This window comes from Chiloscyllium plagiosum, unplaced genomic scaffold (genome assembly GCF_037043375.1).
Source record: "Chiloscyllium plagiosum isolate Xiang-an unplaced genomic scaffold, Cpla_swu_hap1 HiC_scaffold_36, whole genome shotgun sequence".
Taxonomy (NCBI): Eukaryota; Metazoa; Chordata; class Chondrichthyes; order Orectolobiformes; family Hemiscylliidae; genus Chiloscyllium; species Chiloscyllium plagiosum.
The window spans coordinates 1644667-1667318 of NW_028270174.1; the positions used below are offsets into that span (position 1 = coordinate 1644667).

Genomic DNA, 22652 nt, shown 5'->3' on the forward strand with positions numbered 1-22652 from the left:
TTTTATATTTTCATAATACAAATTGTGTGTTAACCAATTCTGTGTCTTCACTTCTGAAATTGTCTTTCAGATTCTGGGATTAAAAGTTTTTAATCTTGTCACTGCTGTGAGCCTCCCAGGAAATAAATCGTAGGGATAATATACCTTTTTTCTTAATTGTTGAGAAAGTATTTGGAGAAAAGCAATTCTAACTCCAGGAGGTTTGTTTTACAATAAGTATTTATGAAATAACCTTGGTTGTTTAGATATTTTTGTTCTCACTGTTGGTAAATTGGCAAGTTTTTTGAGATCAAGACAGGAATTAAGCATGAATGTGTCATCACCCCTATCCTTTTCTCCAACTTCATCACCACCATTTTTCATCTTGTCAAGAAAAAGCTTCCCACTGGCTTGGACAATGTTTACAGGATGGACAGAAAATTCAATTGTTTACAATCCAAGAAGTAAACAATATCAACCTTAATTCAAGAATTTCAGTTTTCAGATGATAATTTCATTTCTGTTCTGTCAGAAGAGAATTTTCAAGTCTCACTTAATGCCTTTGTGGAAGCCTACCAAAAAATTGATCTCAGCCTTAACCTCAAGAAGCCTCAAATCCTTTAAGAACCTGTCTTTAGGTCAAATTCCAGTACCAAACCTCCATTGAGATCAATGCAGAAATCTTCCCGAACAAGGAACATTTTCCCTATGAGGGAAGCTGCCTCTGAACTAAGGCTGACGTGGATGAGGAGATTCACCATCACATCCAATCTAATAATGCTGCCTTTGGATGCCTAAGGATGAAAGTGTTTGACGACAATGACATCTGTGCTGATACCAAGATCCTTGTGTATAAGGTAATCATTCTTCTAATTCTTCTATATATGGTTCAGAAACTTGGATTATATATAAACGCCACCTCAAGGTCCTTGAGAAGTAACATCAAAGCTGTTTGAGACAGATTTCCCGCATCAGCTAGGACAATAGGTGTACTAATATTAGCATGTTTGAAGCAGCCAATAGTACCAGTATCGATGCCGTGATCATCTGAAACCAACTCAGCCTGGCTGGCCACATGCTAAAGATATGAGTTCCAATTACCAAAACAAATCATTTTCCTCCAGCTCAAGGAAGGAGCAAATGAGAGGAAAACAAAGGAAGTGTTTTAAAATCTCCCTAAAAACTTCTATAAAGAAATACAACATCAATTTCAATGTGGGACACCTTTGTTCATAAGAAATTGCATTGGAGGAAGCTCCTGTGTGAAGGGACACCATTCTTTGAAAGAGAAAATGCTGAAGAGGAACCAGAAAAAGCATTGTCGGCGATCTCGAGGCAAAGGACCAATTCCACCTCTTGGAAACAGCTGCCAAATGTGTGGTTGGAGATGTGACTCTAGGATTGGACTCTCCACCATGCAAAAGACTCAAGAATCCAAGACTGATGATATGACATCTCCTGGATGGACAATCATACTTGTGAGTGATTGCCAACAATCTAAATCTAATAGAGAAACTGTATAATTGTCTATATCAGGACATGGATAAAATATTTTTATGTTGTGATCATGGATAATGGAATCAGAGTGACTGTACATTCCTCCCATATCAGCCATAATGTATCTTTTTGTTATTTTACGAGCACAAGTGAAGAAAAATAACCACAAAAATGATTTTATGAATATGAAATATGTGTGCAGATGTTTTTGAAAAGGAATGTTGGTTCCTGCAGTTGACAAAGTACACCACTCTACCAGAGGTTTGTTCTTGTACATCATGTAATTGCCCTTACTTGGGTCAGAAGCTGTTTCACATTTCTAATTTGATAACACAATGGTCACCAGATTTTTCAGATTTTATGTATAAGTGGAGTAAAAGAAATATTTGAAATGTTCATCATCCTATGGATGCCAGACATAATCTGTAGTGTTATGCAAGTTAATGCTAATTAATTAGTCAATTGGTGGAAAGTTCCGCAAAATTGTGCAAGGAATATGGGGCTGTGAAACTTAGCATTGCCTTATATGGGTTCGAACTGAGGATTGTTCTAAATCAAGATAATGTTATTTGTTATCAGTAAGCTTTTTGCAAAATTATGCTGCTTTAAATAATCTGTGATGCAAGATTGCTAAATGGTGCAGGTTGAAGCTTTTAAAATGTATAATTATTGATTTTAATGAAATAAGTTCATCAGTGGTGTCATCAAGAATCTGACAATGTAGGGCTCCTGAGCCACGGCTTGTCTTCTCCTTCCACTTCTTTTTCTTTTTTTTCTTTTCTGCTTCACTGACCTCTTTCCTAAGATTGGGTGAAATCAGTAGCATTGAGGGATCCCAGCATGGACCTCAACGTGGTGGTGAGTAAGTCCATTGTGGAATTCATGGCAGCAGCAAGTGAACCCTTGTTTTCTTTGCTGGGGCAAACACAGGACCTGGTTTGGGGATTGATGACTGCTACATTGACGAGGAAACGTTGATGATGTAGGCCAAGCAGTGAAAGATGGCACCTGACAAAAGGGCAATGCTCCAAAAGCTTGTGATTTCAGTTAACCTGTTGGACTATAACATGATGTCGTCTGACTTCTTACCTAGTCCACATCGTGACCTGAGGATTAGCGATTTTGTGATTTGGTTACGTCTGGTGGTGGCAGAAGGGCATCATTCCGACATTGAAGTGGGCCTAGTGGCAAGAGATGTGACTCTGACATTTGTGAGTCTGGTGCAGGTAGCAGCGAGCCGGTGGCAAAGGAAAATCGATTTAGTGGCGAAAGATTGCACCTGAAGAGTGGCGATTTCAATGTTAGTTCGAGTCGTAGAGATGTACAGTATGGAAACGGATTCTTTGGTCCAACTCGTCCATGCTGAGCGTGTAGTGCTGGAAAAGCACAGCAGGTCAGGCAGCATCCGAGGAGCAGGCGAATCAACGTTTCAGGCATAAGTCCTTCATCAGGAAGGGCTTATGCCCGAAACGTCAATTTGCCTGCTCCTTGGATGCTGCCTGACCTGCTGTGCTTTTCTAGCACCAAACTCTCAACTCTGATCTCCAGCATCTGCAGTCCTCACTTTTTCCTTGTTCCATGCAGACCAGATATCCCAAATTAATCTTGTCCCATTTGCGAGCACTTGCGAGCATATCCTTCTCAACCCTTCCTATTCATGATTTTGGAGGTGCTGGTGTTGGACTGGGGTGTACAAAGTTTAAAAAAATCACACAACACCAGGTTATAGTCCAACAGGTTTATTTGGAAGCACTAGCTTTCAGAGCGCCGATCCCTCATCAGGTGGTTGTCACAATCACCTGATGAAGGAGCAGCACTCAGAAAGCTAGTGCTTCTAAATAAACCTGTTGGACTATAACCTGGTGTTGTGTGATGTTTAAATTTTTACTCATTATACCCATCCATACGCCTTTTTTAAATGTCATAATTGTACCAGCCTCCACCACTTCCTCTGGCAGGTAATTCTATACACGCACCACCCTTTGCGTGAAAGTGTTGTTCCTTAGGTCCCTTTTATATCTTTACCTTCTCATCTTAAACCTACGCCCTCTAGTTCTGGACTCTCCCACCCCAGGGAAAAAGCCTTGTCTATTTACCCTATCCATGCCCCTCATGATTTTATAAACCTCTGTAAGGTCACCCCTCAGCCTCTGATGTTCCAGGGAAAGCTGCCCCAGCCAACTCAGCCTTTCCTTGTAGCTCAAACCGTCCAACCCTGGCAACATCCTTGTGAATCTTTTCTGGACTCTTTCAAGTTTCACAACATCCTTCTTATACGAGGGAGACATGCAATATCCCAAAAGTGGCCGAACCAAAGTCCTGGACATCTGCAATATGACCTCCCAACTCCTGTACTCAATGCTCTGACCAATAAAGGAAAACATACTAAACAACTTCGCTATCCTATCTACCTGAGACATTACTTTCCAGGAACTATGAGCCTGCACTCCCAAGATCTCTTTGTTCAGTAACTCTCTCCAGGACTTAAACATAATGTGTATAAGTCCAGCCCTGATTTGCCTTTCCAAAATGCAGCACCTCACATTTATCTAAATTAAACTTCATCTGCCAGTCCTCAGCACATTGATCAGATAGACCAAGATCCTGTTGTAATTCTTCGCTGTCCACTATACCTCCAATTTTTGTGTCATCTGCAAACTTACTAACTACACCACCTATGTTCACATCCAAATCATTCATATAAATGACAAGATTAGATTACATTACAGTGTGGAAACAGGCACTTCGGCCCAACAAGTCCACACCGACCCGCCAAAGCCTAACCAATTTAGCATGGCCAATTCACCTGACCTGTACATTTTTGGACTGTGGGAGGAAACCGGAGCACCCAGAGGAAACCCATGCAGACACGGGGAGAACGTGCAAACTCCACACAGTCAGTCGCCTGAGGCGGGAATTGAACCCGGGTCTCTGGCGCTGTGAGGCGGCAGTGCTAACCACTGTGCCACCGTGCTGCCCCAACAAAAAGCAGTGGACCCAGCACTGATCCTTTGAAGCACACCACTGGTCACAGGGCTTCAGTCTGAAAAACACCTTCCACTAACACCTTTCTCTGTCTTCTACCTTCGAGCCAGTTCTGTATCCACATGGCTAGCTGTCCCTATATTCCATGTGATCTGACCTTGCTAACTAGTCTGGGTTTAGTGTAGTCTGTGGCGAGGCGGTGGAGGAGGGATGGCAGCGCAGGCATCGTTAACGATGAACTGGCTCAGGACTGATGAATTCTAGTTAAACTGTCTTTTTGTTTTTCTTAAATTATTCAAAATAGCATTGGATCATGGTAATAATGGGAAAGCCTTGCACTGTATTTTACTATTTTACTCACTGTAAAATGAACATGACAACAAAATCATTCATATCCAACTCAATTTGTGAATATCTTCCTTAAGCTGTATCCTGTTGAATAGCAGATATTGCACAGTTAAGAAAGTTAGTAATTTATTTTGTTTTTCATGGGATGTGGGTGTCACTGGCTAGACCAGTATTTATTGCCCATCCCAAGTTCCCTTGAGGTACTCCTGGTTAGGTAATTGAATAATAGATTTGTGGTCAAAATTTTTTTCTTGGTTTAACAAACCAACTCCACAGCTACCAAAACAATTTGCTTCAATTAAAAAATAAGTTAGGTCATGTTTTTCAAATCTTGATAATTTGAGTTTTCAAATTGCGTGCATAATCATGTTTGTTTATTTATTTTAAGAAATGCAAAACTGTTATAGTTTTTCAATTTTTCCGTATTTTTAATTCTGGACTTAAATGACTTTTAAAAAGCAAGTAACCTGACACTCCTTGAAAGCATCATTTACACAGCTGCTTGCTCAAGCAGTGGTTACTATATAGTTTGTAGATGAGCTGGAGCCCAGGGGTGTGTGCAAACTGAGATTAAACTGGCAATAAGCAGCTCATTGCTCTGTGGAATAGTTTTCAGTTAGCAATGACAAACAGCTATGCCTTCCAACAACTATGTGATTGATTTCCAAGTGGCTGACCAGATTGGAGTTCTGAAGAGGATAGTGAGAAGTCTTCAGGCCTCCATCAGCTCAGGGGCTCTCAGATAATCCTTAACTCAATTTTTCTACCTTTTCCCCCATAACCCTTGATTCCCCGATTGAAAATTTGCCCAACTTAGCCTTGAATATATTTAACAACCCAGCCTCAACTTACCTCTGGGGTAAAGAATTCCACATATTCACTACCCTCTCTGAGAGAAGAAATTCCTCCTCATCTCCAGCCTTGGGTAGTGTTGTAGGACTGAGGGAACTCTGGGTTCAGGTACATAATCCTTTTGACATTTTTATTAGATATAAACAGGGCTCTGTGGAGAGGGAAGATGTGGGTATAGAAATTGGGTAGAAGAACTGTAAAATAAAGAAAGCAGCATAGACAGAAAGGGGGTTTTGAGTTGTCTGCCAGGCTTAAAAGTAGATACATTTCATGGCCAGGCAGATTTATCACAGGCTGTTGAGTGAGGCATTGAAGGAAATAGCAGAGCACTGACAATAATTTTCAATTCCTCTCTGGTTACTGGAGAGGTGCCAAAGGACTGGAGGACGACCAGTGTGTACTGTTATTCAAGACGAGAGCAAAGAATAACCAGAAAACTACAGGCCAGTCAGTCTAACTTCAATGGTGGTGAAACTATTGGAAGCAAATTCTGAGGGACAGAATTAATCTACAGTTGGAGAGGCAGTAATTAATCAAGAATATTTGTTAACGGATGGTCATGTCTGACCAACCTGATTACATTTTTGAACAGAAAAATGTGTTGCTGGAAAAGTTGATTTTAACCTCCTAAAGTTTTGAATTTTTGAACAGGTGACCACGTGTGTAGATGAGGGCAATGAATTTGAAGTAGTCTGCTTGGACTTCAGCAAGGCTTTTAATAATGTCCAGCATTGGGGATTGATGGCAAAGGTGAAAGTCCATGAGATCCAAGGAAATTTGGTAAATTGAATTCATAATTTGCTGAGTGGAAGGCTGCAGAAGGTGATAGTTGAGTGTTTTCGAAAGTGAGAAATATTGGGACCCTTTTTGTGGTACATGCAAACAAGTTAGACTTGAATATGGGAAGGTTGATCAGTAAATTTGCAGATGATACACAGATAGTGAGGAGGATAGCCTTAGTTTACAGGAGGATATTGACAGACTGGTCAGGTGAATTGGTCATCTGGGCTGATCAGTAGCAAATTGTCTGAGTAAGTGTGAGGTGATGCACTTGGGTGGGACGAGCAAGACAAGGGGATACATGATGAACAGTATGATCCTAGGATGCATTTGGGATCAGAGGGACTTTGTCCCACTACCATAAAACATATACACCAGATAGACAAAGAGATTAAGAAGGAGAAAGTGGAGGACTGCAGATGCTGGAGATTGGAGCTGAAAATGTGTTGCTGGAAAAGCACAGCAGGTCAGGCAGCATCCAAGGAGCAGGAGAATCGATGTTTCGGGCATGATTCCTGAAGAAGGGCTCATGCCCGAAACGTCGATTCTCCAGCTCCTTGGATGCTGCCTGACCTGCTGCATTTTTCCAGCAACACTTTTTCAGCAAAGAGATTAAGAAGGCATGTAAGGCACAGAGTTTAAGAGCAGGGAGATTGTGCTGGAAATATATAAAAATTTTGGCTAGGAGGGATGTGATCGCGTTGAAGTAAGTTCACAGGATTTTGCCAGTATGTTTACCTGGGCTGGAGTGCTTTAGTTATGAAGCAAAATTAGATACATTGGGGTTGTTTTCATTGGAGTACAGGAGGCTGTCATAGTGTCCGTACAGCACAGAAATGTCCATTCAGTCCATCAAATTTGTATTGACATAACTACCATTATAGGTGCACTAATTCCAATTTCCTGCAGTTGCCCAAAATCTTGAATGGAGTGGTATCTGAAGTGCTCATCCAATGTTTTTTGAAAGCTTTTAAGTTTTCCAGCCTCCATTACCTTCCTGCCAAAAATAAAATTTGACATGTAGCCATGAGACACTAGGATAGATAATCACACCTATTATTGCTCTCTTAGAATAGAGTAATAGAGATGTACAGCACTGAAACAGACTCTTCGGTCCAATACCACCTAAATAGCCATCTTTACAAACTCTAGAATCTATATTTTAACACAGTAGATGTGTTACAGATTCATAGATTCATACAGCATAGAAACAGCCCCTTTTGGTACAACTTGTCCACTGATTAGACATGCCAATTTGACCAGATCCCATTTCAGCATTGGTCCATATCCCTCTAAACACTTCCTATTCAAATACCCATCCAGGTGCCTTTTAAGTGTTGAAATGTGAAAGTTCTTTTTATTGGCCCCATTAGAATCTGCCTTTTATCTATCTACAATAAACGTTGAGCAATCTTTTTGACTGATGGTAACCGTAGAAATTTTCCATCTACTTTATTTATTTTTCCAAAGCTGATTGGTTCATTTGCAATGCTGACCTTTCAAATGTAAGTGGTAATTTTATTGGTAACTGATTAACAGCTCAAGGCAGGCTAGATGGAGGTACAAATTTAGCAAGTTTATTCTCTACTGATTAATTTCACCCTCCACTATCTAAACATTTTTATAGAAAGACATTTGATTGGTTCAGAGCATAGTGATTGTTCTGTGGAATACTACGATTGAAAATGCCTCTGCATTGGTCCGTGGTAACCATAACGAGGGACTGCCTCACAATGGCAGAAAGACATATTAATTTCGACTGATTTTTTTTCCCACAGTTCAGTACCCTTCAAGGATGTGTTGTTTGATCCATCAATGTAAATGACTTGCATCTAACTATGTACTGTGATTTCAAAGTGTCATATTTTATTGCAGATGCAAAAACATCTAAATGAAAGCAAGTGGTAACTTAATTGTCATTTCATCTAAAGTGGAGCAAGAAACTTAGCAGGTAAATATTAAGAAATCTGCTTGACCCTGAAAGGAGTTTCTGACTTACATTCTGTCTGTTTCTTAGACCGCTTACTTTGAATTCTGTAAAATCATTTGTCTCTGTTCACCTTACCCCAAAACTTTATTACCTCTAGACTTGACTATTCAAACTTTCCCCTCATGAGCCTCCTATTTTCAAGCCTTTGTTAACTCATCCAAAACTCTATCCTTACTAAACTTGCACTGAGTCTAGTTTGTTCTTCATTGCCACACTCCTAAATCTACCTTAGCTTCTGGTCTCCTTCCTTAATTTCTAAAATTCTCATCTGTGGTTTTAAGTGCTTCTGAATGCTTTGTCCGCTTCCTACATTTAAAGCTTTCTGAAGATCGCAAGCCTCCCATTTTCTGTGCATCTGGTGCCTTTAAGTGCCTGAGCTCTAAAGGTTTAATTTTGTAGCTTTATGATCATGGCATCTGTCTTAACTGTATCTGTATCTGATGTACTCTGTGGGGTGTTTGACCACAGTTTGTCTGTTATCCATATTAATCTCTGTTTAATTCTGAATATTAGAAATTAAATTGAGTGTTACATATGGTAGCATTACTGTTTTAACTTTGGTAAAATTTATTGTCATACATTTAAAACTTTGCAATCTTGGGCTTTACCTCACACTTGTGTGAGGAACCTACGCTTGACTGATTTTTTCTAAAACAAGGTTACTGGTCCTTAGTCAGATTGTAATATAAATTTGGAAGTATGTTCTGCAACTACAGCACCACTGGTGGTTGTTGTAAAATCCCAACTAATATCCTTTCACTGAAGATACAGTAATCTACTGTCCATACCTGGTCTGGCCTATGTGTGACACCAGACCCACATGATATGTTCTCCCTTCATTGGCCTCTGAAATTGCACAGCAAGCTACTCAATTCGAGGGCAATTAGGAAAGGGCACAAATGCTGGTCTTGCTAATGATGTCCAAATCCCAGGAAAGACTAAAGGAAAGCAAAGGCCCCACCTGCCTGTTAGAATCTGATGAAGGGTCATCAACCTGAATCATTATCTCTCTTTCTCTCCATAGAAGCTATCTGATCTGAGTAGTCCAGCACTTTCTGATTTTTATTTCAGATTTCCAACTATTTAAGTATTTTACTTTTGTCTAAATTCTGATGACGAAATAAATCATTTAAATAATAAGGTCTACAGGATGCACTGCAAAAACTCACCAAGGTTCCTCTAAAGGCATCTTCCAAATCTGCAACCTCTCTACCATGGAGAATGATGAGGGAACAGACCACCTGTAAGTTCGCCTCCAAACTGCTTACCATCCTGACTTGGAAATATATTGTAGTTCCTTCACCATCACTGGGGCAAAATCCTGGAACTTCCTCTCTGATAACGCAGTGCATTTACCTACGACCTAAGGACTGCAGTGTTTTCTTTTCTTAATTAATTCTTAGGATGTGGTTGTTGCTGGCCTGACCAGAATTTATTACCTGTGCCTAGTTGCACTTGAGAAGGTGGTGGTGAACTGCCTTCTTCAACCACTGCAATCCACCTGCTGTAGGTTGACCCACAAAGCCATTTGGGAAGGAATTCTAGGATTTGGAGCCAGCAGCAGTGAAGGAATGGTGATTTATTTCCAAGTCAGGATGGTGAGTGGCTTGGAGAGGAACTTGAAGATGTTGGTGTTCTCATGCATCTGCTGCTCTTGTCTTTCTTTATGGAATTAGTCATATGTTTCGAAGATGCTCTCTGAGGATGTTTGGTGAATTTCTGCAGTGCATCTAGTAGATAGTATACACGGCTGCTACTCAGTGATGGTGGTGGAAGGAGTGGATGCTTGTAGATGTAGTGCCAATCAAGCGGGCTGCTTTGCCCTGGATGGTGTTAAACAACTTCAGTGTTATTGGGGCTGCATTCATCTAGGTGTTACGATATGAGGTAATTTAAAACCAGCAACACTGGAAAGATTTATCCCATGCAGTATTCTGTGAAAATTCGAGTGGCCAAGAACCATTCAAGGTAAAAATTAACAACTTTATTTCTTAAAGTATAACAGAGAATAATTAACTAACAACTATTTACTTACTCTAAGCTATCATTTTACCTTTCCTTCTATAACACTAGTCCAATTAAACCTCCCGATTATGATTTACAAAACAAAGTGTCTTATATCAAAACCAGGTAGCTTTCGTTCTTCTCAGTATTTTGGTCTTCTTTTCTTCTTGGGGATCCTGCTTCAAAGTTTAATGATCGATAAAGGTACCTTTTTAAGAGAGCTATTTTCTGGGGAGTGTGCAGATGTTGTTGGCTTGACAGTTCTCCTCTCAATTGTTCAATTTTCCCTGGTCTTATACCCCCAAAGCATCAGATTGTGTCATTGGCTTTTAAGATTGTTAGTATACTAAATGCAAACTGGATTGGCGTTTGGTAGTTTTTTTGAGTATAATTTAACTGATTGGCCTAAATCTGTTTTGTTGTTTCCAGGCAACAAAGCTAACGAAGTTGTTCCACCAAATGTTACATTATATTTCTTGGTTCTGTCAGGTAGTTCTGATTCTTGTAATTCTCTTCATAACACAGTCAAGTGGGGGTATTCCATTACACATAGATGGTAGACAGGCTTTGGGGAATTAGGAGGTGAGTTACTTGCTGCAGTATTCCTAACCTCTGACCTACTGTTGTAGTCACTGTGTTTATGTGAATAGCCCAGTTGAGTTTCTGGTCACAGGATGTTGATGTGGGGGATTCAGTGATGGTGACACCATTGAATGTCAGGAGAGGTGATTAGATCAACTCTTATTGGAGGTGGTCAGACCCTGGCATTTGTGTTGTGAGTGTTATGTGCCATTTGTCGGTCTAACCCTGAATATTGTCCAGATCTTGTTGCATTTGAACATGGACTGCTCAGTATCTGAGGAGTCGTGAATGGTGGTGAACATTGTGCAATCGTTGGCGAACATCCCTACCTCTGGCCTTATTGGAGGGAAAGTTGTTGGTGAGTCTGCTGAAGATGGTCAGGCATAGGACACTACCCTGAGGAACTCCTGTAGAGATGTGCTGTGATCACTGACCTCCTACCACCATGACCACCTTCGTAAGTGTCAGATTGTTTGCTCCCTCTTACCGGTTGATTCCAGTTTGGTTAGGATACCTTGGTGCCACACTAGGTTGAATGTACCCTTGATGTGAAGTGCTGTCACTCTCCCCTCCCCTCTGGAATTCAGCTCTCTTGTCCATGTTTGAACCAAGGTTGTAATGAGCTCAGGAGCTGAGTGATCCTGGATGTCACTGAGCAGGCTATTGCTGAGCAGGTGCTGCTTGAAAGCACTGTTGAAGATACATTCAATCACTTTACTGATAATTGAGGGTAGACTGATGGGGCGATAATTTACTGGGTTGGATTTGTCCTGCTTTTTATGTACTTGGGCAATTTTCCACATTGTCTGTTAGATACCAGTGTTGTAATTGTATTGAAACAGATTGGCTAGGGGAACGGCATGATCTGGAACAGACATCTTCAGTATTATTGCTGGATTGTTGTCAGAGCCTGTAACTGTTTTTTGGTATCACATGGAGTGAATCAAATTGGCTGAAGACTGGTATCTGTACTGCTGAGGAATACTGGAGGAAACCAAGATGGATCATCCACATGACACTTCTGACTGAAGATTGCTGCAAAAGCTTCAGCCTTATCTTTTGCACAGATGTGATGGCTTTTCCATCATTAAGGGTGGGGATATTTGTGGAGTCTCTTCCTTCAGTGAGTTGTTTAATTGTCCACCACCATTCATGTCTTGATGTGGCAGGACTGCAGAGCTTAGAGCTGATCCATTTGTTGTGGGATCACTTAGCTCTACCTATCATTTGCTGCTTATACTGTTGGGCATGCAAATAGACCTGTTTGGATTAGTCATTTTTCATGAAGTCAGATCACTACCATCTTGTCTCGGGCGATTAGGGATAGGCAGTAAATGCAGGCCCCATCCATATACCATGAAGAATTTTTAAAAAATGTTCCACTGTGACCATGCAAAAGAAATGAACTTTCAAAGTAATAGTCTTCCATTATAATATGTTGGAATTGACTCAAAATGAAGATATTAAAATAATATACTTGGGGCACAGAAAAAACATTGTTATGATATCTGTTTGGGGATTAATTGCACGTTAATCCTCCTACATTGCGTCCTTCAGCCCTAAATGAAACTTGTACTTACTGCAGACAGCCTCTCATGGGAATTCTCTTGCACATTGTATCCTTCCTTTCTCCACAGTTCCCCAAAGAGGTCACAAATTCTTGGAAATTTCTAAATAGGCTAGAAATGCATTGATCTAGGTTCACGTGACAAAATCTAAACCCCCTCTTGCACGACTGGGATTGCTCCAGAATTATGCTTTAGCCTCATAATTTTGTTGCAAGTTTGTTCTAATTGGTTAAGATATTGGTGACTATTGGTTTGAAAAATCTGTTTAAGGCAATATTCTATCTGTAATATAACTTTTCAATATTATTATTTAAATGTTTTGGTATATCTCTGCATTTCAAAGCTCAGTAGTGATGTAAACCTCACAGGATTATATCTTTGAGGATTAGATGGACGGATTTAGAAAAGTTAGAATATTTTGTCTGCCACATTTTTTTTTGCAAAAACATTGCATACAGATAGCAATATTTTAAGTGTATGTCTGAAGAGAGAGATCTATGGAATACGTTTTGATAAATGAGAATGTACACAATAATAAGCATTCTCCACTTATTAGATTTGCTGAAATTTTCTGCAAAGGGTTCAACTGCAGTTTCAGTCTTTATTTTTACAGATTTCATTAATATGTAACCAATATTTTATTGAAGATAATAAAACAATTCATTCAGTGTCTGTCAAGCTTTCAGGTTGTCTGAGGTAACCTTATGTAAGTGAGATATTTTGCCTGCAATCAAATCTTTAGGCAGTTCTTGTTTTCTGATAGGGGCCAAACAAAAGGTTCAAACCAGTGCCACTTACATCTTAATCTTCAACCTTAGGAACTAAAGTTCATCTGTTTCAATGAATGTGTAATGTCATTGAAGTACATAATGCAGTTCTGTTTACTTTTGAGATCTCAAGATTTGACAAGATGTGGTTTGTGGGAAAAGTGCTGATGACATGCTTTTTACTTCTATTTTTGAATAGGGAAGGTACTTTGTTATTTGTAATCAATTTTATAACCACAATTTAAATTAGCGTTAGCTTCTACTTACCTGAAACAACAAATAGAGCTTTAAAAGAAAATAGAAGAAACATGGTCAACTATACATTGTTGCTTTGAATTAATATTTTGTTACATTCTATAGCATTTAGTTCCCATCAATTTTTCGTGCAAGTGGACAGGGTTCTTCAAAAGCTCAGCAGATTTACCTAAGGAGTAGCTTTGAACTCATGTCAGGATGCTTTCCTACACCATTCTATACAGATATAGCTGACCTCAACTCTGATTTATTTTTTTTTAGATTTTTTTTTAAGATTACTTACAGCGTGGAAACAGGCCCTTCGGCCCAACAAGTCCACACCGACCCACCGAAGCGCAACCCACCCAAGACCCATTCCCCTACATTTACCCCTGCACCTAACGCTACGGGCAATTTGGCATGGCCAATTCCCTAACCTGCATGTTTTTGGACTGTGGGAGGAAACCGGAGCACCCGGAGGAAACCCACGCAGACACTGGGAGAATGTGCAAACCCCACACAGACAGTCGCAAGAGGCAGGAATCGAAACTGGGTCCCTGGCAGCGTGAGGCAGCAATGCTAACCACCATGCCACCGTGCCGCCTTGAGAAAATCATGCTTTAGCCTACTAAGCTTTCTCTGAAAGTCCCATACTGTATGTAGTAATCATGTGAGAACAAGATACGGATTAGTGCAAAATTCTGGTTAACTGCTGACATTTATTGGTGACGTTTGTACACAAAGACCATTTGGTGAGCAACTCAGTCTAGGAGTAATTGAGAGAATTCCAGAACTGAGAATAGAAAGATACCAAGAAAAAAAAAATCAGTTGACCAACTATAACATAAACTTAAAGGTGAAAATATTTCAAAATACTGTACAGAGATGTTCAATCAGAAAAGATTATACCAGAATGGATGATTTAAAAGATTGGCCAAGGAGCTAGAATTTAATGAGTGTTTTGAAGAAAAAGAAGGAGGTGGAGAAACAAAAAGTACTGTGCAACTAAAGAAGATACGGGGGCTGTCAGTGATGGAGCAAAGAGAAGCTTGATGTACAAAAGGATAAAACTAAAGGACCAGAGATCTTTGGTAAAGTATTATAGCAGTAAAGGATGAAAGAGGTAGGAGGCCAAGAATGGGTTTAAAGTAACTTTTATTCATAAAAGTGCCAGGCAAAAGAGAATCTAACCATCTGGACCATTCTGTCCAGCAAGAGAGAATCTAACCATCACATCTGACATTCAGTGGCATTGCCATCACTGAATGCTTTACCATTAATATTGAGGGATACCATTGACGGTATCGGAAACTAAACTGGCCCCTCCATATAAATACAGTGACTACAAGATCAGATTGGAGTCTAGGAACTCTTCTGTGAGTAACTTCCCCTTTTTTTATATTCATTCATGGGATAAGGGCATCACTGGCTAGGCCAGCATTTATTGCCCATCCCTAATTGCCCAGAGGGCAGTTAAGAATCAAACACATTGCTATGGATCTGGAGTCATATGAAGGCCAGACTAGTCGAGGGATTGAACACTAAGCATCAGCAGCACTGTAAACCATCTACAAGATGCACTTCATAAATTTACCGAAGCTCCTTAGACAGCACGTTCCAAATACATGACTGTTATCACATAGAAGAATACCACATAGAAGGCCAGCAGATACATGGGAACACCACCAGCTGCAAGTTCACTTTCGAGCCATTCACTGTCCAAACATGGAAATATATTGTCATTCCTACAATGTTACTAGTCAATATAGAACATAGAACAGTATGGTACAGTACAGGTCCTTTGGCCCTCAATGTTGTGTTGACCTTTTATCCTACTCTAAGGTCAAACTTACTTATACATCCTTCATTTTACTATCTTCCATGTGCCTATCCAAGAGTTGCTTAAATGTCCCTAATGTCTCTGACTTTATTACCACCGCTGGTAGTGCATTTCATGCACCCATCTCTCTGTGTAAAGAACCTACCTCTGACATCTCCCCTAAACCGTCCTCCAATCACCTCAAAATTATGCCCTCTCATGATAGCCATTTCTGCCCTGGGGAAAAACGTCTCCGGCTATCCATTCTATCGATGTCTGTTATCATATTGTACATCTCCATTAAGTCACCTCTCATCCTTGTTCGCTCCAATGAGAAAAGCCCTAGTTCCTTCAACATTTCTTAGCACATGCCCTCCAATCCAGGCAGCATCGTGGTATATCTCCTCTACACCCTCTCTAAAGCTTTCACATCCTTCCTATAATAAGACAGCGAGAACTGAACACAAAATTCCAAGTGTGGTCTATATAGAGCTGCAGCATAACCTTATGCTTTTTAAACTCAATTCCTCTGCTAATGAAAGCCAAAACACCATATGCGTTCTTAACTCAATCAACTTGGGTGACAGCTTTGAGGGATCTATGGACATGGACCCCAAGGTACCTCTGTTCCTCTACACTATCAAGAATCCTGCCTTTATCCGTGTATTCTGCATTCAAATTTGGCCTTCCAACATGAATCACTTCTCATTTATCCAAGTTGAACTCCATCTGCCAATTATCAACACAGTTCTACATCCTGTTAATGTCCTGTTGCAACCTCCAACAGCCCTCCACACTATCCACCACTCCACCAACCTTTGTGTCATCGGCAAACTTACTAACCCACCCTTGCACTTCCTTATCCAAGTCACTTATAAAAATCACAAAGAGCAGAGGTCCCAGAACCGATCCTTGCGGAACATCACTGGTGACCAAGCTCCAGGCTGAATACTTTCCATCTATTACCATCCTTCTATGGGCCAGTCAATTCTGTATCCAAAAAGCCAGATTTCCCTGTATTGCATACCTCCTTACCTTTTGAATGAGTCTACCATGGAGAACCTTATCAAATGCCTTGCTAAAATCCATGTATACCACATTCAGTGCCCAACCTTAATCAATGTGTTTTGTCACATCCTCAAAGAATTCAATAAGGTTTGTGAGGCATGACCTGCCCCTCACAAAGCCATGCTGATGACTATCTCTAATCAAGCTATAGTTTTCCAAGTAATCATAAATCCTGTCTCAAAATCCTCTTCGACAATTTGCCCACCACAGTCGTAAGACTGATTGGTGTGAGCTGTCTTCTTGCCTGACAGCATTGTGGGGAGTTACTACACAAAATGGACTGCAGTAGTTCAAGAAGACAGCTCACACCACCTTCTAAAGGGCAACTGCGATAAGCATTAAATGTCCAAGCAGTGGCAACCATATCTCTTAAATTAAGTTTTTAAAAATACAAGAATGATAATTTTAAATTGGAGCTGTTAAGGAATTAGGGAGCAATACTGGTAGGCAAGGATAGGAGGGTTTAGCAGAGGGACTTAGTGTGGGATAGGATATGGAAGGAATGCAGAAAATGGTAGTTAAGAAAAAAATCAAGAAAGGAAAATAGCGCTGAGAAAGAAAGTCAAAAGGAAAAGAGTAGAGGTTATGACCTAAAATTGTTGAACGCAATATTGAGTCCAGTTGGTGGGTAGATTCTTGATCAGTAGGGCAATGAAGGGTTATGGGAAAAGGCAAGAAAATAGACATGAAGAATGTTGAGGGCAGAAATTGGTACTGCGGATGCTGGAGATTAGAGTCAAGATTAGAGTGGTGCTGGAAAAGCACAGCAGGTCAGGCAGCATCCAAGGAGTAGGAAAAATTGACGTTTTGGGAAAAAGCCATTCATCAGGAATTCCTGATGAAGAATGTTGAATCAGCCATGTTCTTATTGAATGACTGAGCAAGCTCAGTGGGCTGAAGTAAATTGCTGTTTTACTTTCAAAGAGCTCTTTGTGACTCAGATAGTGAAAAGGGAGGATAAAAGGTCAGCTATTATATTTCCTGCACTTGCTTGGAAAGGTAATGTAGCAACGTGTTGGTGTTAATGTCTGAGGAGTGGTGAGGGAATAATAGAAGGAATGGTCCTTTTGGAATATATAGATGGATGGGAAGATGTGATTGCTGATGTGTTGAGAGATGGGAGAGGGCCAAGAATTGATCCTTGGGGGACACTAGAGTTAGCAGTTTGGGGATGGAAAGCAATGATAACAAATAATTCTCTGGATAATAAAAAAAAGGTATAGGAGGAAGATGACATGGTCAACCTTGTTAAAGGCTGCAGACAGACTGAGGAAAAAAGACATGTTAAAGTATTGTTATTGGTTTTATTAAGTTAAATTTTCCAGTGCTAGTGGTGAATGAATGATTTAATAAATTGAACAATAAATTTAGTTAATGGGGAAATTACAACTTTATTAAAGTTAGGAGGCTACAGCTGAGAGAAACAAAGATGGAACAAGAATAATATGAATTTTAACTTTGATGGAAACTTGGTTTATTGGACTTAAACAAAAAAAGCCAAAAGAACTGTGGATGCTGGAAATCAAAAACAGAAATCGCTGAAGAAACTCAGCATGTCTGACAGTATCCTTGGAGAGAAATCAATTAACGTTTCAGGTGCCGTGACCCTTCTTCAGAACTGATGATAGCTAGGAAAAAGTTGGTACATACGCAGAAGATGCAGTGGTTTGGTGAGACAAGGGAATGGTAAACTGTAAGCGGAGGTAGAGCTAAAGGGAGAGAAAAACAGTTGGACAGACGAGGAGTAGTTAAAGGTCATTCTGGGGGAATGAATAGGTGCTAATGGGGTTTATTAATAGCTGATAATGGAATGTGTGTGTTAGCAGCCCATGTAATGATGAGGCCTGGTGGGTTAGGGACGGACATAATCTCAAGTACAACAATTTTAGGGCTTGAGGCTAAATCCAGAAGCCTGCAGAGGTCTGTGTGTGTTAACTTCAATCTACGTCATGTTGACGAATTCAAATTCCAGGGTACAGAGGTTGAAGATTAAGATTGAGGCAGAATCTTTTTAACCTATTCAGCAATAAAGTTATGAAATAAATTACCAGTAAAGTTAGTTAAAGCCAACATGCAACTGGATATTTCTGGAGAGAAAATAGATTGAGGAACATGGTGAGGAAGAAGGCAACTGTTTTGAATCATAGGCTTGTATTGTTTTGACTTTATGACCTCATTCACATTGGATATAAATTGGCCTTCAGTGGACATACTCTCGTGTTGTTATCATTGCAGATTTCTTATCACGTGTTTTAAGACCAGACTTGACAGTTCTCAGGGCTGACAGCCATGGAGGAGAATCTATGTCTTGGGGGGTAAACTCTTCTGTTGCTTCTGAATTTCATCTGAATGTCAGGATCATATTCGTACCTGGCTGCTAATTGGGTGGAGAATTGGTGCTGGAAAAGCACAGCAGGTCAGGCAGCATCCGAGGAACAGGAGAATGACGTTTTGGGCAAGAGCCCTTGCTAATTGGGTGGGTATGGTCACATGGAGAAATCATGGCTGTAGCACTAGTTGAAACATAGCCCGGGTTTCTGCCTTGTACTCTTTTATTTTTTACTGAAAGAGTTTTTTAAAGTGCTGAACTTGCTCTGATGGCTCTAATAATTGTATTGCTTGTTGCATTTACTGTTCAGGCTCTGTTGTGAAGAGTGATCATTTGGGTGAGGCATCAAAGGATTACATCAGCTTACAGATTCCCCCAAGCTTGGGTTGTCGTCTCCAGGAGTGGAGAGGTAAATATATATTTTAAAGTATTATATAAAATCATTTTGCTTAGCTTTTCATTGTGGTTCCTCAGCTTTTTCCTGATTATAGCTTGTGACAGTTCAAGTATTCTAGAAAGCATATGTCAGTGGCCATTAAGATTTGATTTCAGTGATAGTTGCAGTATATAATACACTGTGTGGTATTGAAATAGTCTCTGAAGTAAAACATTAATGGTCCAGACATTTAATGAGCGCTATGCAAAAAAGTAACAAACTGTTGTTATTGGGATTTCACTAAAGTGCCATGGTGGATTTGAGAAATTTCATTGCGACAAATCACATTGTTCGCAGTGAATATGAAAAATGTTACAATCAACTGAAGTCTAAAAATAGATGCCTGTTAACAGCTCTGAAACTCAACCAGGTTTGTAGGCTAAATTTTCCCATCCCTCCATTAGTGGCATTATGGTTCAATGAAACTTTTGAGTGTTGTCTGTCTTCTGCATTTTTCTCTGGATTTTTCTCTTGTTTAACCAGTCAAGATACATGGATTTTCAGTGGCGTAAGTTTGAATTGAAAGGAGGGGATGAAGAGTGATATATCATCATATGCAATAAAGAGAAAGCAATTTCAACACCACCTTGTTGGAGGAACGAAGCTAGATACCACCCAGCCAAAAAGGAGGCAGGAACATTGGCAGGTAAGGGACAGGGAGAAAACTTGTAATAAGGGACTTAAGGCTATAGTTGGAGTTTTGTGTTCAGTTCTGGGCAGTCCATTGTAATAAAGATAGTGATGAGTACATTTTGAAAAAAATAGGAAGTTGTAATATACATTAAGTAGATGTTGCTAGGGATGAGGGGTACAGTCATGAAGAGAAACTTGTGATTTTGAAGGTTTCCTGCACAAGCTGAAAAGGTCACATGTGACCTCTGAGACTTTCAAGATTATGAATGGTTACAACAGATAAAGCAGAAACATTAGCCTAGATTTTCCACTAGACTTTTGTTATGCCAGTGTAGATAGCAGTTGTGCAGGAGGATCCTGAGGAATGCCCATTTCAGCTAGGCAGATCCTCTATGCTCAGAACTCTTTGAAAGTCTCCATTTAAACTGAAGACAATGGAGGGTTTTGATAAAACTAAATAAAATAGTTCCTCAAGAAAAGTTAGATATAGTCTGACTCTCTTCAGTAAGTATACAACAGACTCCAATGCTTGCATCACACAACCCAACTACATCTCCTACACTCTCCAAACCAGATCCAAGCCGATTGCTCCCCTGTTGAAACCAATCTGCTCTCTTCTCTCCCCAACTCCTCCTGCCCAGACCCCATTCTTGCACCCTGGCACACTATTCTTTTTCTACTTGACATCCCATCTACCTAGTACCCTAGCCCTTTCCAGCATTTAATCCACGTTGCACGCTTATGTACTTAAAATTTGGATGGTAGGACCTTTTAACTTTCAGAATATGACAGTCGACTGTTGTGAAAAGGCATCCTTCCTTTGACAGTTGTGCTGTACAAAAGAACTGTCAGAATACAAATATGGCTCCACATTCCTGAGGGAGCCCTGAGCAGTCTTTCCTCTCATTCATTCTGAACTCTCCCTTTTCACTAAAAGAAAAAAGCAGAATAGCAATCTCATCCTCAGAAAATCCAGGCCATTGTTACTGTTGGTAAGCGAGATTGTCAAGAGGATACAGTAATTGCAAAAGATAGTCATAGAATCTTACAGCACAGAGACAGGTTTTTTGGCCCAAATTGGTCCATGCTGCCTAAAATGTCCATCCATGCTAACTCCATTTCCCCACACTGGCCCATATCCTTCTAATCCTTTCCTATTCGTGTATTTGTCTAAATGCATTTTAAATGTTGCCAATGTACCTGCCTCAACAACTTCCACTGGCAGCTCATTTCATAAGTGTACCACCCTCTGTGTAAAAATATAAGCTACTCCTCAGGTTTCCTTTTATTCTTTCCCCTCTAACCTTAAGCTGATGTCCTCGATTCCCCAACCCTGTGAGAAAGACTGAATGCATTCACCCTATCCATGCCTCTTATACACCTCTATAAAGTTCCCCCTCAATCTCCTATGCTCTTAAGAAAAAGTCCCAAGTTGTCCACTATCTCCCTATAATTCAGACCATTGAGGCCTGGCAACATTCAATTAACTTTCTTCTGCACTCTTTCCAGTTTAATATCTTTCCTATAACAAGGTGACCAATACTGAACACAATACTCCATGTGCGGCCTCACAAACATCCTGGAAAACTGCAACATTAACTTCCCAACTTCTATACTCAATGCTCTGACCAATGAAGGCAAGTGTTCCAAAAGCCTCCTTCACTGCCCTGTTTACCTGTGACTCCACTTGTATAAAATATAAGATATAAAAATATTGACGATTTTCTTCCCACTGAAGCTGGTGAAAATATGGAGTTATCTTGCATAGTCATTGTTGAACCAAGTTTATAAATTATTTCAAAAGCCAGATGGATAGTTACTTAAAAGTTACGGTGAAATTAAATTTGATGGCAGATTTGAGAAGATGGGTCATCGTTCCTGGCCTTGCAACAATTCCTAATTACTAACCACTGCTATTTCTAACACTGCCTGTAAGGGTGGTACAGGCAGAAACCCTCAATATTTAAGCAGAATTTCAGGGTTCACTTGTGATGCCAAGGCACACAGAACTATGGGTCAAGAAAATGTGCTCGTTTTTGACCAATGCAAACTCAGTAGGCCCAAGAGGTCTTTCTCTGTGCTGTGGACCACTATGACTCTCATCCCCATACTATTCCATCTTTCTAATTCCTTTTTGAAGGTTCCTTGAGGACCACATCTGGGATTGTAGAAGTCCATTGTTCAAATCTGCTTTTCCAAAGAACTTCCGAGATATGCTCACTGCCTTAATTATAAGGATTAATTCTAATTAGGCTCAAAATTATTTAAATGAATTATTTTCTCCATGCCCTATGCATTCATTTTTTAAAATATATTTTTATTTAAAAAATCATTTTTCTTTTGAATATTACAACAAATACAAAACCAAACAATTCAAATATTAAAAAACAAAACCGCTAATTACACAAATAAATACTAACTAATAACTAAACTAAAAAAAACTTAACAATAATAATGATAACAACCATAATACAGCTCAGCAAAATAAAACAATAGCCCTCGATCATCGAGTGCGCAAGTTTATACATATTCATCTGTTCGCAGTTCCTCCCCTCTGGATACCAAACCCATTACTTAGAGTTGCCAGGGCTATATAGAGGCGCTTATTAGTATGGCAGACAAATCTGTACCTGGGTAGTCCAAAAAGGGCTGCCATGTCTTATAGAAATTCTCAGTTTTATGGTGCACCATACTCGTAAGGAAGTCCAAGGGGATGTGCTCCATGACTAGCTTAAGCCAGCCTGCCATCCCCAGGGGATTTTCTGACACCGACCCTCACAG

General features: G+C 40.0%; 1 protein-coding gene across 6 annotated transcripts in view; it reads left to right on the top strand.

The window, feature by feature from the left end:
- LOC122539553 (sodium/hydrogen exchanger 9B2-like) overlaps positions 1 to 22652 on the top strand; it is a 187908-nt gene that overhangs the window by 10775 nt on the left and 154481 nt on the right. For 4 of the 6 annotated variants that reach the window (XR_015753290.1, XM_087979851.1, XM_087979849.1 and 1 more), the window contains 3 exons: positions 8317 to 8392; positions 19113 to 19211; positions 19722 to 19884. The gene's annotated coding sequence lies outside the window, so the exon portion shown is untranslated. Of the gene's footprint in view, positions 1 to 181; positions 201 to 8316; positions 8393 to 19112; positions 19212 to 19721; positions 19885 to 22652 lie in introns of those variants that run through there. The other 2 variants (XM_087979854.1, XM_087979850.1) reach the window with 2 other exon arrangements.